This window comes from Pinus tabuliformis, chromosome 3_2 (assembly GCF_031772625.1).
Source record: "Pinus tabuliformis cultivar Carrire ecotype Pingquan chromosome 3_2, CPIR1, whole genome shotgun sequence".
Lineage (NCBI taxonomy): Eukaryota > Viridiplantae > Streptophyta > Pinopsida > Pinales > Pinaceae > Pinus > Pinus tabuliformis.
In genome coordinates, this window is record NC_142302.1 from 697,326,537 (window position 1) to 697,350,621 (window position 24,085).

General features: G+C 33.6%; 1 protein-coding gene across 1 annotated transcript in view; it reads left to right on the forward strand.

Moving 5' to 3' along the window:
* LOC149182535 (protein VERNALIZATION 1-like) overlaps nucleotides 1–24,085 on the forward strand; it is a 224,312-nt gene that overhangs the window by 61,806 nt on the left and 138,421 nt on the right. The window contains exon 2 of the mRNA XM_089418600.1: nucleotides 19,944–20,025. The gene's annotated coding sequence lies outside the window, so the exon portion shown is untranslated. The remainder of the gene's footprint in view (nucleotides 1–19,943; nucleotides 20,026–24,085) is intronic.

Consider the following 24,085-nt stretch of genomic DNA (forward strand, 5'->3'; position numbering starts at 1 on the left):
GATAAGCAAGCTTTATATCTTTTCAACTATGAAAATCCTAGCTACAAAGGGAAAAGAAAGACACCATCTTTTCTCAAAGAGCAATCAGCACACTCTAATGCACTTTTCCTAAATCAAGCATGCAAACTATCAAGATGCAAATGCACAATGCAGGTGTTTGTTTTCCTCTTTCTTAGTATTGATGCCTACAAAGAAAGCTTTTTGTACAACTTTGAATTTGCTTTTAAATGACAAATACAAACAAGTTTACTTTTTTCGAAATCAGAAAGGGTAGAAGAGAATACAACACTTTACGACTTTCGAAATGAACACTTGTTTCGACACTTAAAAGAGACAAACTCAAACCAATAAGCAAAAGTAAATGTATAATCAACTGTAAACAGCCAATGAACTCTCTCCTAAGATCACAATCAACAGAACTGAATCAAGGGCTACAGGATGATTATTTCACTCATGCAAAGGAAAACTGTAAATGGTGCCACAAACACATAAAAACATTCACAGCCTTTTTGTACAAAAGGAGGCGGAATTTAAGCAGAGAAAAGAAGTTATCAGACTGGTACCTATGCTGGTTACAAGCTGCAAAAATCAGAGATCAAAACAGGGCAAAACAGAGCAGAGAACCCCAGCTGCACAAGGCCAAACTGGTTCAGAGCAACCTCAACACTGGGGTTTTGACATTCAGCGTAGGTAGCCTTCACGGGACCTACCTTGAAATGCAGAACCTCTTCACAGGGTTCGCGCTGAAGGAGAAACGAGAGTTTCTCACTGGGTTCTGGGTCACAGATTGCTGATTAATCAACGGTTTCATGCCAAATAAAAGCAACAAACAAGGTACAATCAAAGGGATGCTTTGAGGGAGTACTAAGATCTATCACAAAGGATCATCAAATCATTTGTGAGTCCATTGTTCAGCTCATAGACAAATCCAGTGATTGGATCAAAGCAGCAACTGTCTACTTTGCGTCTGAGAAGAGCAGATGCAGTTCGATTGTTGTTGTTGAGTCTATGAAACAAACAATGATAGAGACACAAATAAAATGACTAAACAGATCTCCCCAGCGGAGTCGCCAATTTTTTGTGGGGAAAAATGCCTATGCAGGACGATCCTATCCACCTAAGGTGTGACAGTGCCTTAGCAACAAACAGAGACAGCTATTCTAGTATTCTTCCTTTATGAATTAGAATGAAGAGAGATGGATGGACTAACTGATGTCTTCCGTTTGTCCCTCAATCCAGTTTCTCTTCTCTTTGAGAGTTCCCAGCTACTTGCCTTCTCGTTCGCCCAGCTTCAACGGGTTTCTGCAAGATCACAAGAGAAGAACACTACACAAGACATAGATTCATATTCATAACTAGTTCAGGATTAGAAGTAAACTAAACATACTAATGCAATCATACATCAAAGATACACCAGTATATAGGAGAAACCAAGATAGCTCTATTGATGAATAACAAGGTTCAGGAAGAGATACAACCCAGAGGGCTCCAATCCAGCATCTCCTTCCCAGCAAAATGGAATTCCTATCTTCACCTCCCTTCAAAGCATTAAGCACCCAATGATTCTGATCTCAAACCAACAGCAATTCTTTGCAATAACAAAATTCCCGCCTCTAAATCTCATGGAGGAGAGATCCATATATAGATGTTTGGAGAGAGGATGAGTCAGCTTGAGATCTGACTAGTGTTCTCTCCCTCTGTCAGTTCTTGATTCCACTTGGAGGTTCTTGCTTCCACTTGGAGATTTGGAACCTCTTACTCATCACCAGTCGAATTCTCTGAGGCAAGTGTCATTGAGGAAGATTTTGGAAGCTTCCTGGGTTTTGACACCTTGTGAAATGAACTTGCCACATGTCAACTCTCGCTCAGTGTAGGTAGCTAGTGTTGGCTTTGACATTCAGCGTAGGTAGCCAGTGTTGGCTTTGACATTCAGCGCAGACAGCTAGTGGAGCCACTGAATTGATCCTGAATTGACTTGTTTTTGAGCAGATTCTGGTGGAGAACTTCTGTGAATTGCTGTGGTTTGTTAGCCTTGTTCCTCTAGGGGTAGGAACAACATGTTTAGGGACTTTGGATCCCTTAGATTATGGACATTTCATGCTCAATGCTGTAAGGCACAAAAATGTCTATAACACTTGGTATGTTTTCGGGCTACCATATAGGTTTCCTTGGTAACAACACTATTTGATCCTTATTGATAGCAATGATTATATGTTCTAGTTACTGATTTGCCCTTTATGGTTAGGAGAAAAAAATACGTCGAATGACAAATTACTAACATTCAGGTTGAGGAATTAACATTGTTAATACTTGTTTTTGCTACTAAATGCTTGACACTATTGCCTTCTTACACTAGGAGTTCCCTAGACACCATTGACACCCAGTCCCCCAGGATAATTAAGCTCTTATAACTACCCCAACCGTAATTAACATATAGGTAAAATAGATCCACCTAAGAGTACAACCCCTAGTTTGCAAATTTTTCAAGCTCATTTTAACATAGGTAGGCAGGTAGGCCTGATAGGCCACCATCACCTATGTTGGATAGGGGATACGACATAAAAAGGAAAGGTGTCACTTAGTAAACTTAATGGATTGCAAATATTTTCTCTCCCTCACAAACTCTAACCTTTAATTCATACAAGATGTTAAAATAGTTAGATATGGTGGATAACAAATATGGCAGTAATGCTAGGGTTGGTGTTTCTCTTTCTCCTCTAAATTAAGCCTTCTCAGGGAATGTTTTTGATCCTAATAGAAAGTACATAGTCTATTGCTTATAGTAGTTTATTCATAGCTTAGACCTAATCTATCTATAAGAAGTGAAAGTGACATGATATTTTCTCAAGACTTCAATTATTTCATCTTATCTAGTGCCAAGGGATATAGATCTAAGCCTAAGAAGGGAAAAATGCTATAGAAATGTTATTTCCAACCATAGCTTCTACCTATGATACATACTAGGGCACATAATCTATCTAAAGATTGGTCAATATTTTGTTATATTTGAATGGACATATGTTAGGCATTGCCAACATCTATGCTCCAAATGATTCTTTGGAATGTGAATTTTTTTTACATTGAATAATTGAAATGCTATCAGAGGCCAATTTACTAATTTGTGTGAACTTCAACATGGTTGAGACAAAATGACAAGATGACCTTCTTTCTTCGTCACCATTAGAGACCTGGATATTACGAGGCTTAGTTCAGTCATTGGTCCATCTTAGGTATATACAAACGTAATGTATATAGAAGGAATGATCTTAATTTTAGAAAGAGAGAATTAAAGCAAATTTATTGGGGCCCTGCATAGAACCAAAATGTCTACACAATTGACTGTCAAGGCTTCATGCTTGTTCAACTATTGACTAAAACTATTTTTTTTTACTATTGAAATTTTTTTGAGTCTCTTAGGTGGATTGTAATTCATGCATGTCACAGTTAAACTATCTTTTTAATGTGTTTATCTTTGAAAACCCTATTTTCCTACAATAACATCGATCTCCTTGTTTATCAACCCTATTCAGATATTTGATTTTCAATCCCTCTGGTGTAGTGAGATGCCTTGGAGATTGCTACACTACCCTTTTTGTTAATATGCTTGTTGTGTATATGTTACTCATAAAAAATCAATGCATGTTTAACAACAAGAAAAATAGAAAACCAAAAATTTTAGCTACTAAAGGCACAAACACACATAAATCACAAAAGAAGAAAACCAATTCAACCAATGATGTTCTAATAAAAATTGAAAAATTATTATTTTGTTAACATTTAATTCAGTGGAACTAAACATATCATATCAATGTGAGCCATCCCAATATTTTTTTTAGCTTACAGACATATGTCAATTCAGTCACAATGAACACATGGATTGAATTTCACAATTTAAGTAATACATGCTCTAACACCAAACTCCTGTAGCCAACCACCTTCCAGGTTCTAAAACCCACCATAGGTCATCAATTTGAACTATAAGAAAAAAACAATGCAGTCAAAAAAAGGTTCATATGTTGTAGTTAAATTAAAATTGGGGTTTCCATGGTTCTAGTAGAGGTCATGGGTTCGAATTCCAAAGCACAAGACTCAAATTGAATGACAAAGCACAAAACTCAAGATTCAATTTGAATATAAAGAAAAAAACAAATGGAAAAGATAACGTACTCACACAAAATTTATTGTATGTGTCTTCATAAATATGATGCCCTTGTCTCCCGAATTGTGCATCGTCAACATGCCATCACCCTCATTCTTCCCATTGCTCTCCATAGAGATAGTGGGTTGAAATTTTCTTCTAACTATAACCAAGGGCTTAACCATCTATGGGTCGCAAGTTTGATTATCACTATCACCATCTTTGTCCTGCTGAGGTGGGAGTAGTGACCTCAAGATCACAATTGGCAAGATGGTCGTATGAAATATGATTTGAAGGGATATTGGGAGAGATTGAAATTTGAACAATGTTCTGACAACGATTATTGTGATTCCAATTCTTAGTAGGACATGATGCATTACAAGGGATATGTGGCTTATTTCCTGAGATAAGTCATGGTCATGGGAGTCCATCTTTCATTATTATTGTTGGATTTCTCTATGATCTATCCTCCCTCAAAGTTTTGAATGTGTGATTGTTGCTTCATAAGGCATGAATTAGTGCTCAATTTTTAGAAGATATCGAACTTTCTTTGTGCAATGGGAAGATTAAGTGTTAGTGGTTTAAGGAATAATGTTCACTATATCGGTTTACCCTATTTTAAACATGGTTATCATTTATTGTATCTTTCGAAAAAAACTCTCAATGTGTATTTTACATTTTTAGCGAATGTGGGAAACATAATACTCCATTTAGCGTTGGAAAAATAAAACTTTTGTTTAAACATAGTCAAGTTAAATACAAAGAAGGGGGTAATATTTGTAGTAGAAAAAATTCCAAAATAAGGAGTTTTTCCGTGAGAATTTTGTGGAGAAATTTTGACAAGAGGGGAAATAAATTAGGGTAAAAAATATTATTAATGGAAAAGAGTAATTGGTTTGTTGGTTTAATTGCTTATTATCACTGTTGTAATATTTCCTTAGTTCTTTATTTCCCCACCTAGGTTCTAATTCCTAATGAGACATTTTTCCTATGTTTAAAACACTAGAAAAGTAGAAGCCTCTAAGGAGTAGCACCATCTTGCAAGTGTATCTCCAAACGTCTTGACCCTTCTTACAAAATCATGTGTTATTAGTATATATTTGCAACATATTGCATACAATTTTGGGTCATAGTGGAAATCATTCCATTTCATCTCAAGTGTAGCTCAAATCACATTGATTAATTACCAATGTTGGGTTTCTCTATAAACTTTTCCTCAAAAGTAAAAAACAACATGAATTTCAATCTAGAGGGGCAGTCTCCCCCAAGGAGTGCAACCATGCCACAAGTGTATTTAGAGATGTATTGATGCTTGCTAAATCATATGCTATTATTATAGACTTGTAACGTATTCAATATGATCTTGGGTTACAATGGAAATGATTTTAGTTCATCTCATGTGTAGCCCGAATCACTATGATGAGTTATTGATCTTAGATTTCTCCATAAATCTTTCCTTGAAATAAAAAAGAGCATTTATTTCAATATATAATTGGATGAAATATACATCCTCCTTGTGAATATTATCTTAACTTCATTAAGTAAGGGTTAATAAAGATCTCCTTAGTTTCATTGTATTCATCAAAGATTTAGCATTTTATTCATCAACTCTTGACTATGAGAGGATGAATTCTAGTGTGAATTATCACATGTGCATTTTTCTTTTTTAAGTTGTAGTTTTGACCTCCATGATTAATTTGGTCCAAGTCTTCTAGGTAGTCATCAATGATCCATTTGGTGCAACGTGGGGGATTTTACTTTTCAACAAACCCAAGGTACCTCTTTTTGCATTGGGATCTAGTGATCTTATTGAAAAACCCTAGAAAACACCTTTGAGACCATCTACTAGCACTAGTTGGACTTGAACTTGAGATTTCCCAAAAAATCAAAGGATCAAATGAGGGTTTCTTGGGAAATCCACTCATATCCTAAGCCCCTTTGGTGATGAAGGGAAACCAACTATAAGATTTCAAACACCTTCCCTCATGCACACACATCGAGGCTCTACTCTTGTAATGGTTTGAATATGTGTTGTTTACATGGTAGTGCTCATAGTCGTACCATTTATACTTCTTACCTATCTCTTTTGGAGGAATAGATTACTTAGGAATAATTTTACAATTTATTGATTTAGGCATAATTATTTTAGTACCTATTAATTTATGTGGTGGAAAATGCAATAATGTTTTTTTTCCAATAAGAAAAAAACATAAATTTTGTATTATATTAATGCAAAGGTGTAATTTAGTTCATATAAAGTTTACTAAATATGTTTCACATGCATGACATGATATTATAGTGTGTGAAACATCTAAAGTTCGGGAAATATTGAAATCCCCAAAGGATTCAAAACAATTTCATAAGAGCCTAGTATTGCTATGTTCCCAAGATACATTTAAACTAGATCAATAACTTGTTATCTATGTTAAAACAAGTATCCAGAATTCAATGGATATGACCTTGCTAATCGAAAGTGTAAATATGCATGAAAACTTAAATGTTCTACTAAATAAAATGTGTCATCTATCAATTAGCTGATGATTCTTCTTGCAAGTATTCTTCATAATATATTTGAACCAGTTGTAATCCCACTCCCATTTTGGATAATCTGTTAGCATTTGAATTAAATTCCTAGTGAATGTGATTAAAGGATATAACCCTGAAGATTCTAATTCACTCCATAAATCTAACCATCCACTTCTCCAATAAAGAAGTTTTTAAGGAAGTATAAGCTTCAACCAACATATAGTAACCGTTGAATCCCCTATCGCCTATAAGTTTATATCGTTGAAGTGACACAATTAAAATGAATAACATAAATGACTAATTTGTATTATTGTAAAATTTGTTAGGTAGTCTCATTTTTGTTCCTAGACTAAATTAGTCATTCATGTTAGTCATTTTTAGTTGTATTACTTATGAGCTAGTCATATTTTAACTGGAAACCAGATTATTCATTTTTAGTTGGGCCACTTAATATTGCTCCTTTTTGGTAGTATTTCACTTTGAAAATATGCAATCACCAACATTTTTAGTCACCTAGTCCCTAATTTCTCATTTTATACTATTGTGGCATCAACCAAATTTGTCTCTACCCAAGCTATCCATGATTGCAGTAACTAATAACTCAACCCACAACCTTTCAGAGCTCAAGAAAATTTTTCTAACCCTTCTCTAGGGACTAGTAACTCAACCCGCCAAGGGCTCCAACATGTTTTTCCCAACCTAGGATCAAGGTGTAGTAACTCAACCCAATTTGTTCCACAATTTCCAAAGAATTGTTCCAACCCACAACCATAAGGAACATGAGTATCAATCAAAAAAACTATCACATGGGAAAATCCACAACACCATGACTATCTAGGAAATGGAAAGGAAAGGCTAAAACCACTGTAAATTGAGGAAAATCTCCATTACAATGACAACACATAACTAATGATTCACATGCATACAAAAATCAACAAGGAAATCACACATGAAACTTATTACTTGCAAAGAAATCTAGTTGTATTTTTTTCTACAATTGCTCCCTTGTGCTTTCTTTCTTTTCTTTCCTTCTCTCTCCAAATACAATATATGCTAAAGTACTCCAGGAATTCTGTAAGAATATTCCAAGTGTGCAAGAGTGTGAGAGAATTGAAGAATGAATGGGAGCTCCAAAGCTAAACTGATAAAAGGTTGTGAACTAGTCCTAAGAAGCCTTTTTATAATTGGGGCATTTATTTTCTTCATTTTCCATCAATTTCTCTCTCATGCAAATCAATGTCTCTTCACCTTCCTTTTCTCCCATTTTCCTATATTTTCATAAATAAATGCCAATCATTGGCTCTTTGTATTTGCCAGTTCCTTTTCTAATTTCCATAGCCATTACTTAATCACAAGTGATACGTCTTCACTTTTTTTTTCTCAACATTAAGCTTGAAATACGTGTCCCATGACCTTCATTTTATTTTATTTACATAAAAAATCAACCACGGGTTGTTACACCATGAGACGAACATTTGTGACCCATATCCACTTTGGGGCACCAAATGTTGAGTTACATGGATATCAAGGTTGCATCCCCTTGTGCATCGTTTATGGAGCCCTCTCTCCCATTTTGGCACATTGACGACTCAACTTCCTCATGATGGCATCATTTCGGCCTACTATTGGATTGCTTTATCTTTATTATTTTAGCTTCTCATTAGGCTTGTCACAAAGATGTGTATTTACACATTATTTTATAATTGTTAGGGTTAGTTAGGCTAAATTGAATAAGGAGAAGATCATATAAATATAACTATCTCTCATTGTGATAGAGAATCATCATGAGTTGGACTTCTCTTCTAAAAGTAATTTTGCACATCTTTTCTTGGACAAATTAAATGTTCTTCGATGCATCTCGGTATCTTTGCAAGATAATTTTGGTCTCTCTTCAAGCTACTTCTTTCTGTGGTTGGATATATCTCTTGTCATCTTGTAAGTGTTATATTGTTAAAAAATATTATTGGAATAATGTCTAATGTGTGGAATTATTGCAACTAGTTAAATATTATGTGCCCTAGTTTGTTGAATATCATTGTAAAAGAGTTTTTGATAGCAAATTGCACATGTTATTCATTGCATGACAACAGATGAATGCTCCTAGTTGTTGGAATATCTTAAACCATAGGTAGCATAAGCCCTAATTAGGTATTTCAAGAGTAGTGAAAGCTTACTTAAAGCGATATAATCATATTGCAAAGATTCTCGAGAGGTCCTATTTCATCTTGGAAGTCTTGATCCTAGGCGTACCTATCCTCATTGTAAGAATCTCAAGTCCTAGGTCTTGATTTCCATCCTAGGTATTTCTTGGAGATTTTTTCTATCATCAAGCCTTAATTAAGCCTTTCCTTGAATAAGTTTAGTGGAATCATTTCACATAGACCATTGAACCTTCCCTTTTCAAATAATTTTGATCCTAACGGGACTACTCCCATCGATAAAAGTTTGTAAAAGGCATATGACGATAACTGAAGTGACAATGGATCTTTCTCCCATTGTTGTTACTTGGTTTACTATTTGTCCCATAGGTTCCCCTCTTAGAGGCTTGCAAGATTGAGTGGCAACATGCTTGACATTGATTTCTTTGTTATTACTAGTTTTTAATTTATTCATATAAGTATTATTTTATTATTTTTAGATTTATCATTATGTGACAGGATATGTCTCATACTTGGTTATAGAACACCTCTCGGTGAAAAAAAAAATTGTTAAATAAAAGAGCAACGAATTGTATACTAAAGGATGAAAATGTGAATGAAATGCTTTAAAATAATATTATTAAAATAATATAACTAGTTAATATTTATAATACAATTTCAAAAATTTAAAACACAAATTAAATTAATATTTTTTATTTATAATAATTAGAAATTATGCTTTTGAAGATAAATAAATATTAATATAGTATTTAAAATCTAAAAAATATAGTCCACGGGGTCTTGGATAGATGGTGATCAAGTGCCCTGTTAAGGCACTCTTTCATGAAGTCATTGGTTCAATTCCATGTTCATATTGAGTGATATATTGGACATGTTGAAGATATAGTCTAAACTTACAAAGAAAAAAAATTGAAAAATCTAAAAATAATTAAAATAATGTAGATAAAACTATCAATAACAGAAATCTATATACTATAATTACAATAATGTTTAATTTTTAATAATCGAACAAAAAAATATTACCCTTTGTGCAATGTTAGGATCTTATTGACTAGGTTTTGAGATGTAGAGTTATGGTGGTGTTGCAATTTAGGGCCCCTACACCTGAGGGTTTAGAGAAAGTATGTTGGGAGTTGGAGTGAAAGGGAAGGGAGAAAAGAAATTTCTTCCTTTCTCAATAAAAATTATTCTTCAAATTAACAACAAAATTACAATGGCCAAATATGTTGGTTCCAACTCCCTCATTGTGTTATCCTTTTAAGTAAAGCCGAAAGTTTACTTATAAACCGCCAAACTAATCAAGTGGATGTGGTCCAAACCAAGTCAAGATTATGGACACCTGAGAGCTGCCTAGGTTCAAAAAAACAGCTGAACCAATCTGTTATTTTGCTTAATGCACTTGTTTGAATATCATAATAATAAAGTTATATACTTAACACGGACACCGACCCGATTGACAATTTTAAGTAAACAAATCAAGATGCCTTTCATGAAATTAAAGGTTGCTTCAGCTGCCTCCATTCCCACTAACTCTATGCCATAATTGTTCTATATTATTTGTTCAAAGCACCTGTAAACCCGTTTCTGATTACTCGTCCAAGAAACCAAACACTGGCATATTGATAAGAAAATCTTCCTCAATCTTTCCTTTTGACATTTTTTCGTTGAATATCCCATCGAATAATTAAAGTAGAGGTCAAGCGTACGCTAGGATAGGGAAATATTACAACAGAGAGAGGTTGGCGCTATTGACTCACCGGTACAATGCCCAGGTTCAATTCTCTTCTCAACATCTTGTTACCGCCGATGAGATACTTTGGGTGGGGAAGTTGCCAATAAGTGCGGTTTGAAACTTCATTCATGACAACTGATTCCAGTTGGCTTCAAAACGTGAAATGAGCTGCGTAACGTACCTGGTGACACCGATCTCGTTGAAAAATATGTTGAATACATCAACCCCACAACCCTCTGTCTCTGAAGGTCTGTGGAAAGGAAAACTCCCCGACTTAAGAAACTTCAACGATGAGGATAAACCCGAGCGCCACCAAGGGTAAACCCTGCAACACACATAAGCAGAACTCATCACTGACCTGTGTAGCGACCAATGTTTTTGCCAAACTAAAATGTCTCCATAGTGGGCAACATAATTAAAACTGTAATGCCCTAGCTTGTAGAATGCTTCTTTAATGAGCACTGAGATGACAAAATCCGTCATGCTGCTAGATCCCACGGAATGACTAAGGCTGATTTGCATACAGCTGACGAGAATCTGTCCGCATCCTTAATGAACATTACTGTTCTGGAAAAGTACATAGCGTCAGGGGAGAAATATGTTTTCATGCAGAAGTTCCGTGATTTTATTGCAGTTATATGTGAATTTCTAAAGGACAATGATCCTTATATAGAGGAACTACAAGAGCAAATGAAGAGGCTTTATGGAGACCGTGCAACCCATTATTATAAAAAGGCTTCGAAAATTGATAAACCTTAACCTTCTACTTGGGTTCTAAAAGCACTGCTGCTTCTAGCAATAGGTTATCTTGAACAAGCAGATGCTGAATTCAAAATTGTACATGGACAAACTGTAATTATTTTGCGTGGCTTTGGACATTCTTGCTCAGAGACACTGTATTTTGTGGGCATTCAAATTAAAAATAACGATAACTTGCAAATGGTAAATTTTTTTTTTGTAAGTTTACCAATTAAATTGCAGGGTAAATGGGTGCATCCTTCTTGAGTTCTATGGATGGATAATCATTGTTTTTTAATCTTCATCCATGTGAAAATTTTGTAAATATATTCATCTTCTCATTTTTGTATTGGATAAGAAGGTTGTAAATATATTCATCTTCTCATTTTTGTATTGATAAGAAGGGATTCATAGTGAGGCTTCTTGTTTTATAAAGCCCTATTAATCAACCATCTACAAGCAAGCTTGAGTACTAGTGATATCATCTTCTCACTTAGTATGTGATAGGCCGGAATTAATGATTAGCTACCAGTTTAGAAGTGCCTAAGCCACAACTCGAACATCAATGAAAACTAGAGCCTAAAGCCTGAACTAGACTCAAAGTTGCAACTAGAGTTAACGTTATAAGCGTGATTTAGTTTATGGTCATCTTCAAACCGGAATTGAGAGCACTTCTTCTAGGAGAAAACTTTAGCTTTTAGCCAGATTTGGCACTATTCTAGGAATTGCACTAAGTGTTCCAAAGTTTGTGGTTAGTCAACCTTAAACCACCATTGGTTGAGACCTCAATGATCTCCCTTCAAAAAAATAAAGAGCAGTTCCTTTAGCAGAAGACTTCAACTCCTAGCAAAACTTTGAAGATTTGTAGGAACTGCATCAAGTGTTCTAGGTTGCCACCTCAATGGCCTCCCTTTTCAAAGCATTAGAGAACAATTCCTCTAGCATACAACTTCATCTTCTAGCCAGATTTGAAAGAGTTGCAGGAAGTACACTAAGAGTTTGAATGTTGGTGTTTACCCTTAAACCAACGTCGGTTCGGACCTTCATTTCTCCCAACTTTTGGGTTTGCGATCTTCTTTCATTTTTCCCAACTTTTGGGTTTGTGGTTTTCCTTAAGAACCACCTTTTTAGAGAGCACATTCAACCTTTGACTGTCACTTTTGTATTAGAACTCTCTACTTAGATTCATATATACCCCTTGGAATTAAAAGGAATTATTGAACAACTAATCCACTAAGGTTTTTGGGTGAAAAATGCAGACAATCAATGGAATACAAAAGACCTTAAAAAATGAAAACAACGGTCACATAATGTATTTATATATAATATATTTATGAATAATGAAACAATTTGTCTCTTACATTTTACTCTCGGTAGACATTCCAACATATTGGAATTCAATAATCGTTTTATTTTACTTCTCAAGAAAATAAGAAACTCATTTCTATGGACTCAAACACTCCAAACATAGATTTTTGGTTGACATTGTCCTAGAACTTAAGTGTGTGACAAAGCTCACCTAGAGGGTTTTCGTTTTTCTTACACCATGGTGGATGAATCAGGATTAAGATTTGATAGGGTTATTCTTTCAATCGAGAGAAAATAAGCTTGAAACACTCGAGTGGTAATGAATAGTGGTATGTATTCATTAGAGTTATTGTACCAAACACCATAATTTATTCAAACCATCGAAAGTTTTAGAATGTTGTGAAATGAAGGGTCTTGTTTTTAAAAATATTTCAATTAGTTTTTAAAAATATTTCAATTAGTTTTTAAATTAAAAATAGCTATGATTAGATTAAGAATATAACCAATAAATCAATATAGTTTTATTTTAAATATGGATTTAATATTAGTTGATAAAGATTTATTGTAACTTTTCATTGTTTAAATTATATTTTTGAATGGTATATATTTTTAAATATGTTTCAATATTAATTCATATTAAAATATGTTATTCATAATCTACATTATATCTTTTATTATATACAACATTAAAATAGATTGTTTTAATATTTCTTTTCGATATATAAATATAAATGAAATTGATATTCATATAAGTGGATCTATTTAGAGAATATTTTATTTTTATTTTAATAAAGATGATGATGATCATGATGATGATGGTGGTTAACGTCCACTGAGACCAAATTGGTCTATCGGACCTATAATTTTCTTAGTTTTTAATTAATTGGCTCCTCGTCTTTCTTGGCGAGATTGGTGCCGTAGCTTTCTTTTTTTTCTCTATGGTCTTCCAACTTCCTTTATCTTGCATCTCCTTCATCTCTTCTGGTTCTTGGGACATTGGTGTTTTAGCCTCGCAATCTATTGTGTTCATCCTTTTGAAGGTAGTTGGAGAGGAAGTTTGGTCTAGGAGATATGTTTTGCTGTTAAATGAAGATTTATTTTGTGCGGTATTCGAATCCTCATAACTATTGATGATTGAAGGGTTGTCGAGTTCACTTTTTTGTTGTTGGGCAGGGCTTTCTCCCTGCTTGTCATGAGAGTTGTTTCTTTCTTGCCCGATTTCTTGTGATTCACAGTTTTCTCTAGAGTATTCTTCTTTGATGACAGTGTAGTGTTCTTTTTGCGCTCCTTCCCACCATGTAGATCTGTGGTGGTTTTTTCTAGCAAAATTTTTCTCAGAGGCTTTTGGGCAATTTTTGGCTAGATGGCCCGTCTCAAAGCAAGATCGACATCTGAAGAGGACACTTTCATAATAAAGTTTTTGGTTCCACACATAGTCTTTACTTGTTAGGTTTATTTTCGCTGGGAATCCGACGCTGAAGTCCATTTCCACACAAATACGTGCATAGGTGGTTCTTGCATATTCCTCTGTTTCTAGGCACATGCAGTGAAATTCCAAATCAAGTTAATAATGAACATGCTTACCTATTTTCTTTACACTAAGCTGTAAAACAAACTTTTATGTTTAAAAAAATTCAACCGATGTTAACAATAAAGATGAAATGTTGCAAAATCTTAAATAGAGATGAATAGGTTGTCTATATGGTTTATTTCTAAGTTAATTATTTTAAATTTTTATTTAAAATAATAGAAAATATATAAATATATTTATTTTAAAAATTAATATAAATTTTTTTAATTATGAATCATTTAAATAAAATAAAATATTAAAAATAGTAATAATTTAATATTAAAAAAATTATTTTATCTAATATTATTCGATTTACATATAAGAATTTTGGATTAATCATATTGTTAGTATTTGTTCCATGTTTAGAATATACTAATGTGGTTCATTCTAAAAACAAGGTGAGAAAATAATACCATGGATGCATCATTGTGTAGAATTAGTCTTTAAAAATTAGCCAACTACTAATTTCATCCTCAGAACAAGGTGAGAAAATAATAGCATGGATGCATCATTGCGTAGAATTAGTCCTTAAAAATTAGCCAACTACTAATTTCATCCTCAGAACAAGGTGAGAAAATAATAGCATGGATGTATCATTGCCGAGAATTAGCCATTAAAAATTCGCCAACGACTAATTTTTAATGGCTAACTCTGGGTAGTGATACATCCATGCTATTTATTCCTATAGATCTATTGATTTCTCACTTTGACATGAGAATAAACTACATTAGTTGATTTGAAAGATCAACCAAATTCTAACAATGTGATTAATCTGAAAGACTTATATCCACAATATAAATCACAAAAATCTTAAATTTAACATTATTAAATTTATAAAACTTAATTATATAATTTTTTTATTTAGTTAAAAAAATAACCTGTACTTATTAGTAAATCTCTCGAGTTTAGAGCTTATTCTCTTGGGCATATATCGGGTCAAAATGAAGGATTCGAACTATGCATCTCTAATTTTCAAATAAAAATTAAAGGTTGTTGGACTTACTCCGAAAACTGAGATGAATATATTTAGATATGTTAAAGGACTTAGAAGTTAATAATTTTTTTTTTTAAATAAAAAAAGTTTAAACGATATTTATGATGATGTGCTAGAAACATAGATGAATATGTGGTATATATTGCTTATTTTAAAGTTAATTATTTGAATTTTTAATTTAAAATAACAGAAAATATATGAATATATTTATTTTTAAAATTAATATATATATTTTTAAAATTAATATATATATATATATATATATATATATATATATATATATATATATATAATTATTATTATTTAAATAAAATAAAATATCTAACAAGTTACTATTAAATAATAATAATTATTATTATTATTATTATAAATTGGGAAAAATATAAAATTTTGTTTTATGTTTCTTAATATTTCAAAAAATTGACATGTACTTATTAGTAAATTTTTAGGATTTATAGTTTATTCTCCTTTCTATATATCGGGTCAAAACGGGGATTTAAACAATGGATCTCTAATTTTTGTCAAGACTCACATTCCCAACCAATTGTCTTGCCTAGGATGAGATGTATATATTTTTAATTATATATATATATATATATAGATATAGATATAGATATAGATATATATATACTTTAAACTACGTTGAGTATAAGAGAAATGAAGCATGTTTCATATATACATCATGAAAATGATTTTATTCTACATCCCAATATGATATGATATGTAACTGTGTTAGTCAGTCATTAAAATTGAATTGAAATTTTGCTCATATCCACCAAAATAAAAATTATGAAAAATCTTAAAAAGAAAAAATAACTATATAAAATATTTAAATAATGTCAGCTCATAAAAAAATTTACACGTGCAGAAATTGAATCCCTCTCTACTCATGTTAGAGAAAAATTAATATCTAATTGCGATATCTCTCTTTATAAATATATGAGGTATATTTTACTTAATTTTTTTAATATCTTATTTTTATATTAAAAATTATTAAATGTTTTAAGATGGTTATAATTTTGCTAAGAATTAATACTGAAACAAGCTATATAAAAACATATTTTGATGAAATAAAGACTTTCGAATTTTAATAATAAAGATCATGAAAAAGTATTTTACTTAAAGAGAATATTGAAATAAATAATTTATTGGCATCAAAATATTTTTTTAATATTTAAATTATTGAAAATGTTAAAATATTTTTATTAATATTTATTTTGTAAATATTATTTTTCCAGTATAAAAAAATTATAATTTTTCTCAAAATTTAATAAGTAAAAAGAACTAAACTTATATAATAATGACTACATATAAAATAAAATCAAAACTAAAATGAGGTTAAAAGATAATCGGCTGCCAATTGGAAGTAAAAATAAAAGTGAATTTAAAATATAAACATATGATTTTAAAAAATATTATATTAATTAAAATTCTACATTATTGTTATTTTTAATCATTATTCTACATTATTTAAACTATTTATTATTTTATATTATCTTTATCATTTTTTCCCGGAGAAAAAATCTGTAACCTTTTATTTAAAAAATGAAAAGTTACATTTGCAGATGCAATGAAGCATTCCATAAGCTGCCCATTGGGCTCGGGTGCTTTCGCACCCCTCGCAACGTTACACAACTAACGTGAAAAAAGAAATAAAGAAAGGGAGAAAGAGAAAAAAAGAGAAGAAAGGAGGAGGCAAGAAAGACTGAATTCAGATGTGAGTATAACTCACGCTTCAAGTTTTCCTACCCTTTTTCTTTTCGACCTTGCGCCACTCTCCTTGAGTGGGCTCGATCGAGGCTATGACTAACTGTGTTTCTGCTTTCTGCGAGCCTATTTCCTTGTCTGAATCTGAAGTATCTGATTGGTGATGCCGTTTGAACCCTCCCATGCTCTGATCCTCGTTTGTCTTCTCTGCCTGATTTGGGTGAAGCTGTGAAGCCTTGTTGTCTGATGTGGTTTCCTTCTGTGTCCCCATTTCTTGGGATACCTCAGCATTCTCTGTGGGAGTATCTTCCTCTTCTGCTTCTGATTCTTCATCCTCTGAGTTAGGAGGGGGTAATTGCCATCCTTTCCTCTGCTTCCCTTTCTGCTTTCTTTTACTATTTACTTTCTCGGCTTCTGGACATGTGCTTTACAAATGTCCTATTTTTCTGCAAAGCCTGCATCTGAAAGCAGTATTTTCATAGTCTAGTGCTTGCAACCAATTTTGTTGTTTGTATATCAGCCTTATGTTGTCTGGCAGCCCTTTGCTTAGATCTACTTCCACACAAATGCGTGCAAAAGTGAAGACCCTTTCATCAATCCTCTCCAGATCTGTTTTGATGTATTTCCCTATGTTGTTCCCAATTCCTTCCAAGACTCGTTCACTCCAAAAGTGAAGGGGAAGGTTATATAGACGAACCCATACCGGCACTTTGGATACAGTCATTTTGTTTGGGTCGAAATCTGGAAACCATGGAGTCATGAACAGCCCCGACGTTCCCCAGAACCAAGGCCCAGCACTGATGATTTTATCTCTGACTTCCCTGGATGCAAATCTGATTATGAAAAACCCTTTGGAGCATAAATGTATATCACATTCCATGGTCCAAGTGGTGAAAATCCAATGAAATAGATCCATTGGTTTTGGCCAGAAACTGTTGAAACGACATATTAGGGCCTGTGTTTCATAGGACATAACATAATTGTCAAGCCCTGTGGAATCAAAGTTAAGGGCAGGAGTTTGCCCTAACTGATCTACTATGTATGGCCTGGGTGTATATCCACCTTGATCTGGAGAGGACCCTGCATCTCTGTTGCCTTGAAGAATGTTTTTGTAGGAGGAGCCTCCCTTGGGTTGATGCTGAGGTGCTGTCTTTTTCCCCTTATCTCCTCCTGAGCTGCTTGGCTGTCCCTGAGGTATGGCCCCTCCTCTCAGCCTGAGGTTCAAAACAATGGTTTCTCCTGGACTAATCTCATAGCTTCCCAAGGTTCTGTTGTCCTGGAGAGACCATCTGCCACTGACTAAATGTTGGATCTGACCAGGATATCCGGTCAAAGCCCAAATTTGTTGTTTTAGCTGCAAAATAGTGTTTTCTGCATGTACCCATACTAAAAAGGATTTCCTCTTAGGGGTTTTGGCTGAGTTCCTGGTCTACCTGAACCAATGTCGCTGCTGATTGCCATGTGATCTGGCTTAACACAGTCTTCTAGATCTGACCTCTTATTGGGTCGATCTTCCATTTGCATGTCCCGATCTACGTACCCTCTGCTCAATCGTTGCATTTTTCCACCGATCTGTTGCCTGGGTTCTGGGTATTCTTGATTCTTGCGGCCCAGATCTGTAGAGTTTGGGCCATGCAATTGTGTGATAGAGCAGATCTGCAGCATGTAGTCCCCCATCTTTGCATGCAGGAGGCGGGAGTAGAGGGACAGTGTTGGCGTGAACGATCAAGCCAAACCCTGACGATTTTCCACCTCCGAATTGGATTCTGGACCCAAAGACAATTATTATGTGCGGATCTCTGACCTCGTACATCTTCGCGAGCTTCCCCTTCAGTTCCGCCTTTGATACAGTTGGCCCATCAAGCAAAGGGTAATTTGGACATAGGGTATCTGCTATGCCGAAAGCATCAAGTGCTTTACAGACGTTGGGCCGCATGACCAAACCCGTCCCGGCATCTCGAAAGGAGTCAGAGCGCTACGGCACCACGCTCATGAGTCCGATCCTGTGGAGGATAGTCGCTGTGGCCAGCCCTGCAACGCTGGCTCCTACGATCACCATGACAGTGGTTTCCAGGAGAAAACCTCAGCGTTGGCCATCTCTCGTCTCTGATTCGTTTTCTCCCCCAAGACATCAGTTTTCTTGTTGTTCATATTATCCTTATGATATTATACATAAGCTAAGGATATCTATAAAGTGCTAGAAAAAATCCATTGTCTACATAATTTTCAAACCAATGATAATATATTCTCTACATTCATAGGATTGGAATTATTAAGCCTGAGTTATATCTTTAAACTTTTAATTTAATTAGATGACCTTAGCCTTATCTTTTTAAAATGCAAACATTAAGCTTTCGTACAAAATGCGAACTTTAATCTTTTGAACCGAAAATAAAATAGAATAAAATTATTTTTTATGCTAGTTAGACATAAAGATAGCGTAAGTTGAAACGAACAAGTTATCCATTTTATTTTATTTCCAAGTTCGAGGTAAACAAGTTCCATGGGTCATCCCCGACACCAATTCTGCGTCTCCACTGTGTACAAATACACACGTCTTACAACTCACGGAAATAAGCACGAAATCCGTAACCCAACAGAACTGTAACTTCTAAGGAGGCCAGGGCCTGCTAGGAAACAGTGCTGTCTTTTGTCTACAATTCTTCGACAAGTACACTGTTTTCTTGTGGTTTGTCTTTCAGCAATGCTTTCTTTTGTCTGCCATCACCGAGTTCTGCGTTGGAGATACTTTTCGGCTTGCGCCATCAGGGGTCGGAATCAATTATAGCACAATATTAAAAGTTAAAGTTGATGATAGAAATTGCTTTTATATAATTTATGTTATCCTAAACAGTAATATACGTGGCTTGTGCCATTATAAATTATAATATGTTTCTTTTCTGAAGCTATAAGTGAATAGAGAATTTACATGTTTTTTCTGTAAACCATCCCATTGTTTTTTTCATAGGAAATGCTGTCATAAATTGTAATATGTGTTTTTGCTGGGACTATAATCGCTTCTCCTCTTTGAAGCAACGAATTGCTGAGATGTCTTTTTATTTTGTGTGAAGCGTCACCGCAATATTGGCAAAGTACCGAATACAAAAGGAAACAACCACAAACGCAAGGTCTTCATTGCTTCAAAACACACAGGTAAATGCTCATTCTCTTTAATATCAGCCGAATATAACAATTTTTTATATTTTATTGTGTAATGTTTATATGTTTTCTGATTGTGGTGGTGGTTATATAATTAATTTAATTTTATGAAAATCAGGGTATATTAATATTAATACTAAATTAAAAAAAAACAAATTTCAATATGAAATTATGAATATGTGTTTAATTAATATTTTAAACAATAAGTTTCCAAACATACATTTAATCTTTTCTATATTAAAAATATTAAATTAATTTTTTTATATAAATAGTTTGTTTTCACTTTATAATTAAATTTGAGGTTTAACAATATCATATAATTAAATTTGAGGTTTAACAATATCATATAAGATAAACATAAAGTTTTAAAATGTAACACAATTCTTTTATTTATAATCCACATATTATATATTCTCTTTATCTTTTTCTCCATTTTATCATGTCAATGTAACCATATTTCAACATGAATAAAATACATGTAAATTTATACTCTATTATTACATAATAAGGAATTTGAGAAAATAAACATGAATAATAACATCCTTATATATAAAAACAACAAATTTAAATGATATATATTTAAATTCTTATTTTATTAAATAATATATTTATTAGTAAAACATAAATTTAGGTAACGCATCCATATGTAAAAATTAGGCCTTTTTTTTCCTTTGTTCAAACATATAAATTTTTTATATAGGCAATTAAAAATTTTAACTTTTATTTCTTATTTTTTTATATACCTTATTACATATTAACTTTTTCTTTAGCAATTTGACATTCTTCTTTTAAATATCTAGATTCCTTTCATACAAAATCTAAAAATTAAAAATACATATAAATTTTCTTTTTATTTGTTATAAGATGTTAAAAAACCTTAACTATATGTGCCTTTGAGATATTATCATATAAAACTAGCACTACAAGATATATTAGCTATATTTAAATTAAAAAGAAAACCTAACTACTGTCTAACATTTGTTAGATAATAAATTCTAACCAAAAAAAATATAATGACAAAGTATAAAATTGTTTAATTAAAAACAAATAAAAATATATAATAATATAATGACTAAGTACAAAATTGTTTAATTAAAAACCAATAAAAATATATAATATAAATAAATTATTTAGATTATATACTAGGGAAAAAAATTATGAATGTAATTAGATTGTAAATACTAAAATATAATGAAAATCTCACACATAAATAAAGCCAATCATTTAACTTCATCCCTATTTCCAACATAGTTTAAAATAATGAATGAAAGATAGTCCCATCTCCAACGATGTTGTATTCTTTTTGTCCAACGATGTTGTATTATTTTTATTCGCTAAAAAACAAACCTATTGCTTTTCGTACCCAAAAAAAATTCATCTCTATTAATTATTTCTACGTTTGAAAGTAAATGGAATAAGTAGAAGAATCTCAGTTCCAATAAAAATGAGGTTAATTGTGTTTGAAATACTAGAAAATTCATTTGTTTATACATAATTTAGTGTAAACATAAAGTTAAAGGATGTTGAGGAATATTGAGACAAATATATGCTACTAGTTTTACAACAGAATCTAATTATTTATGAAATAATTGGATTAAAACTAATGATAAGCCTAACATTTAAGGTCTAAGCCAGTTCGAATACCAGTCGATGAATCAGCGACAAAGCGCTTATGAAAATAGATAGCATCAGTAACCATTTAAGTAGCAGCAGTTTAGCTTGTTTACTCCGAAGGATTCTAGTTAGCATTCAAGCAAGCAGCACTAGGAACAGAGGCCATAGAGACAGAAGCAGGGGCATCATCAACACCAATTGCATAGAAATAAAGGGCATCAGAGGTAGAGCCAATTTCAGATTCTCCGGTTACACAAGCGTATTAGTGACTCCGTGTGCAGGAGTATGGCAGAGTCAAAGATTGACGCTTCATTGATTGACGGATAACCTTTCTATGCCAAGGCCATATATATATGCTTCGATTGCAGTTGCAAATATCCCCCATCATGCAGATCATCTAGTTTACCGAGATCCAGCAGTAGCAGTTACGGAAGGCAGAGGAATTAGTTGGGTCGAGTGGCTGAGGTGGCAAGAGTGATACTCTCCCAAGGTTGACCTGGGCAACTCACATACTATGGTGAATTTCTATAGAATCTCCTGCAGTGAGCAATAGCAACGGACCTACAGCAGCTCCTCCTCCTGTATCTGTCGAATAATATAATATGCACCAGTTATTTCAAAACAATGCACCAGTTTATGTTGCTACCCCAAAATCACACAACTGCAATAGAAATAGTCACATGAGCACTATATACCAAAGATCTGAACATTATTGAATAACTAACTTGCAGAGTATCATCATCAATTCAAGATACACCAGTTTATGTTGCTAGCCCAAAATCACACAACTGCAATAGAAATAGGGACATGAGCACTATATACCAAAGATTTGAACATTATTGAATAACTAACTTGCAGATAATCATCATCAATTCAAGACAGGAGTAACATGAAAGCCACCGTGAAGCTTACATTTGTCCTTGAAAATAAGCATTTCTTATGACAGACTGTAACATGTGAAGAATACAAGACAAGCACGAATGCTAACAATTAGGACATTAGTGCGACATCCGAGCAGAGACGATAGAAGCATAAAAAATGCGAGTTACACCACCATGGCGGACCCAAATGCATATTTGAAGCATCCGTCGTACACCTGTAACAGAGAAGGAAGCGGGGAAATAAGACAATGCGTAAGATAATGCAAAAGAGATGCTATTGTTTTTTTGGTTTCTTTTTTCTTTGTCTTTCGACTTTTACGATGTGAATAATCAGAAGAGTCATGAGAACAAGTGCTAAGAGAAACAATGCCGCGAGTTGAGTAAGTTGGCTTATGCTAATGGATTCCATGTTATGTGAAGCGGGGAGATGTATGTGAATATCCAGGTGCAGAAGAGGCCAATTTATAAAAAAGTTCAACGTGTTTGTAAGCTGGTTTCAAGTGTGAATGGAGCTAAAATACTTGAAGCTTGGATGGAGCAGGGCAGTATTTAATGGTCGGCATAAAATGAAAAGCTTACGTTAAGTGAGCAATCGGTGCAATTAAGTGGTCGATATGACATGGGGAGCAAATGGCATATGGAATGATGTATGTGGCGGCAGAAGTAAATGCGAAATTAGGTGATGTATCTGACATCGGGCAATCTTGGTGGTAGATTGGGTCCAAGCTATTCTAATAAACAATTGGCTAGACAGGAGATCTATGTCAATATCTAGGTGCAGAAATCTTGAAGATCAGATTGGAGCAGGCCAGTATTTAATGATGGGCATAAAACGAAAACCTTACGTTAAGTGAGCGATCGGTGCAATTAGGTGATCGATCTGACATGGGGAGCAAATGGCATATGGAATGATGGATGTGGCGGCAGTAGTAAATGCGAAATTAGGTGGCTGTGGCCAGTGTGCCCACAAGAAGAGCATCTTAACCAGCCAAATTTCTTGAAGATAGCCCCTTTGAGCCTGTTGCGGTAGATTAAATATGCTGCTGTTATAGAAGACAGTAGGGCAGCTGCGAGGGGTCTTGGTTTTTCTAAATTGTGGTGCAATGGCTTGCAAAAACCCAACCTCGGTGGAAGAAATGTAGTTCAAAGTCATTGATTTTGATAGAGATATCACAGATGATGACATGCTTAAGTTATGTTTTTCATAAAACATGGAGTACTGCCACATATCAAGAAAAATTTAAGTATCAAAGATGATGAAAACACCAAATTGTTACAGGTATATTGTTTCTCTTTCTTATGCTGGCATTTAAGACAAAAGAAAATGACTTATTTCGCTAAGCTACTGCATCAGCAAAGTAATCCCTCTGCAAGCACAACTGACAATAATGGCTTTAAATTACAACCCAAGACATTGAAATTTTTTAGCAAAGAACTGGGAGGTGGCCATGATGAAAGTGGCATTCAGGAATATGATAACACACTGCTTGAAGAACTACCAATGAATGAAACTTCGAATGTTTTGTCTACTGGTAATCAAAGAAGGAGTTGGACAGATT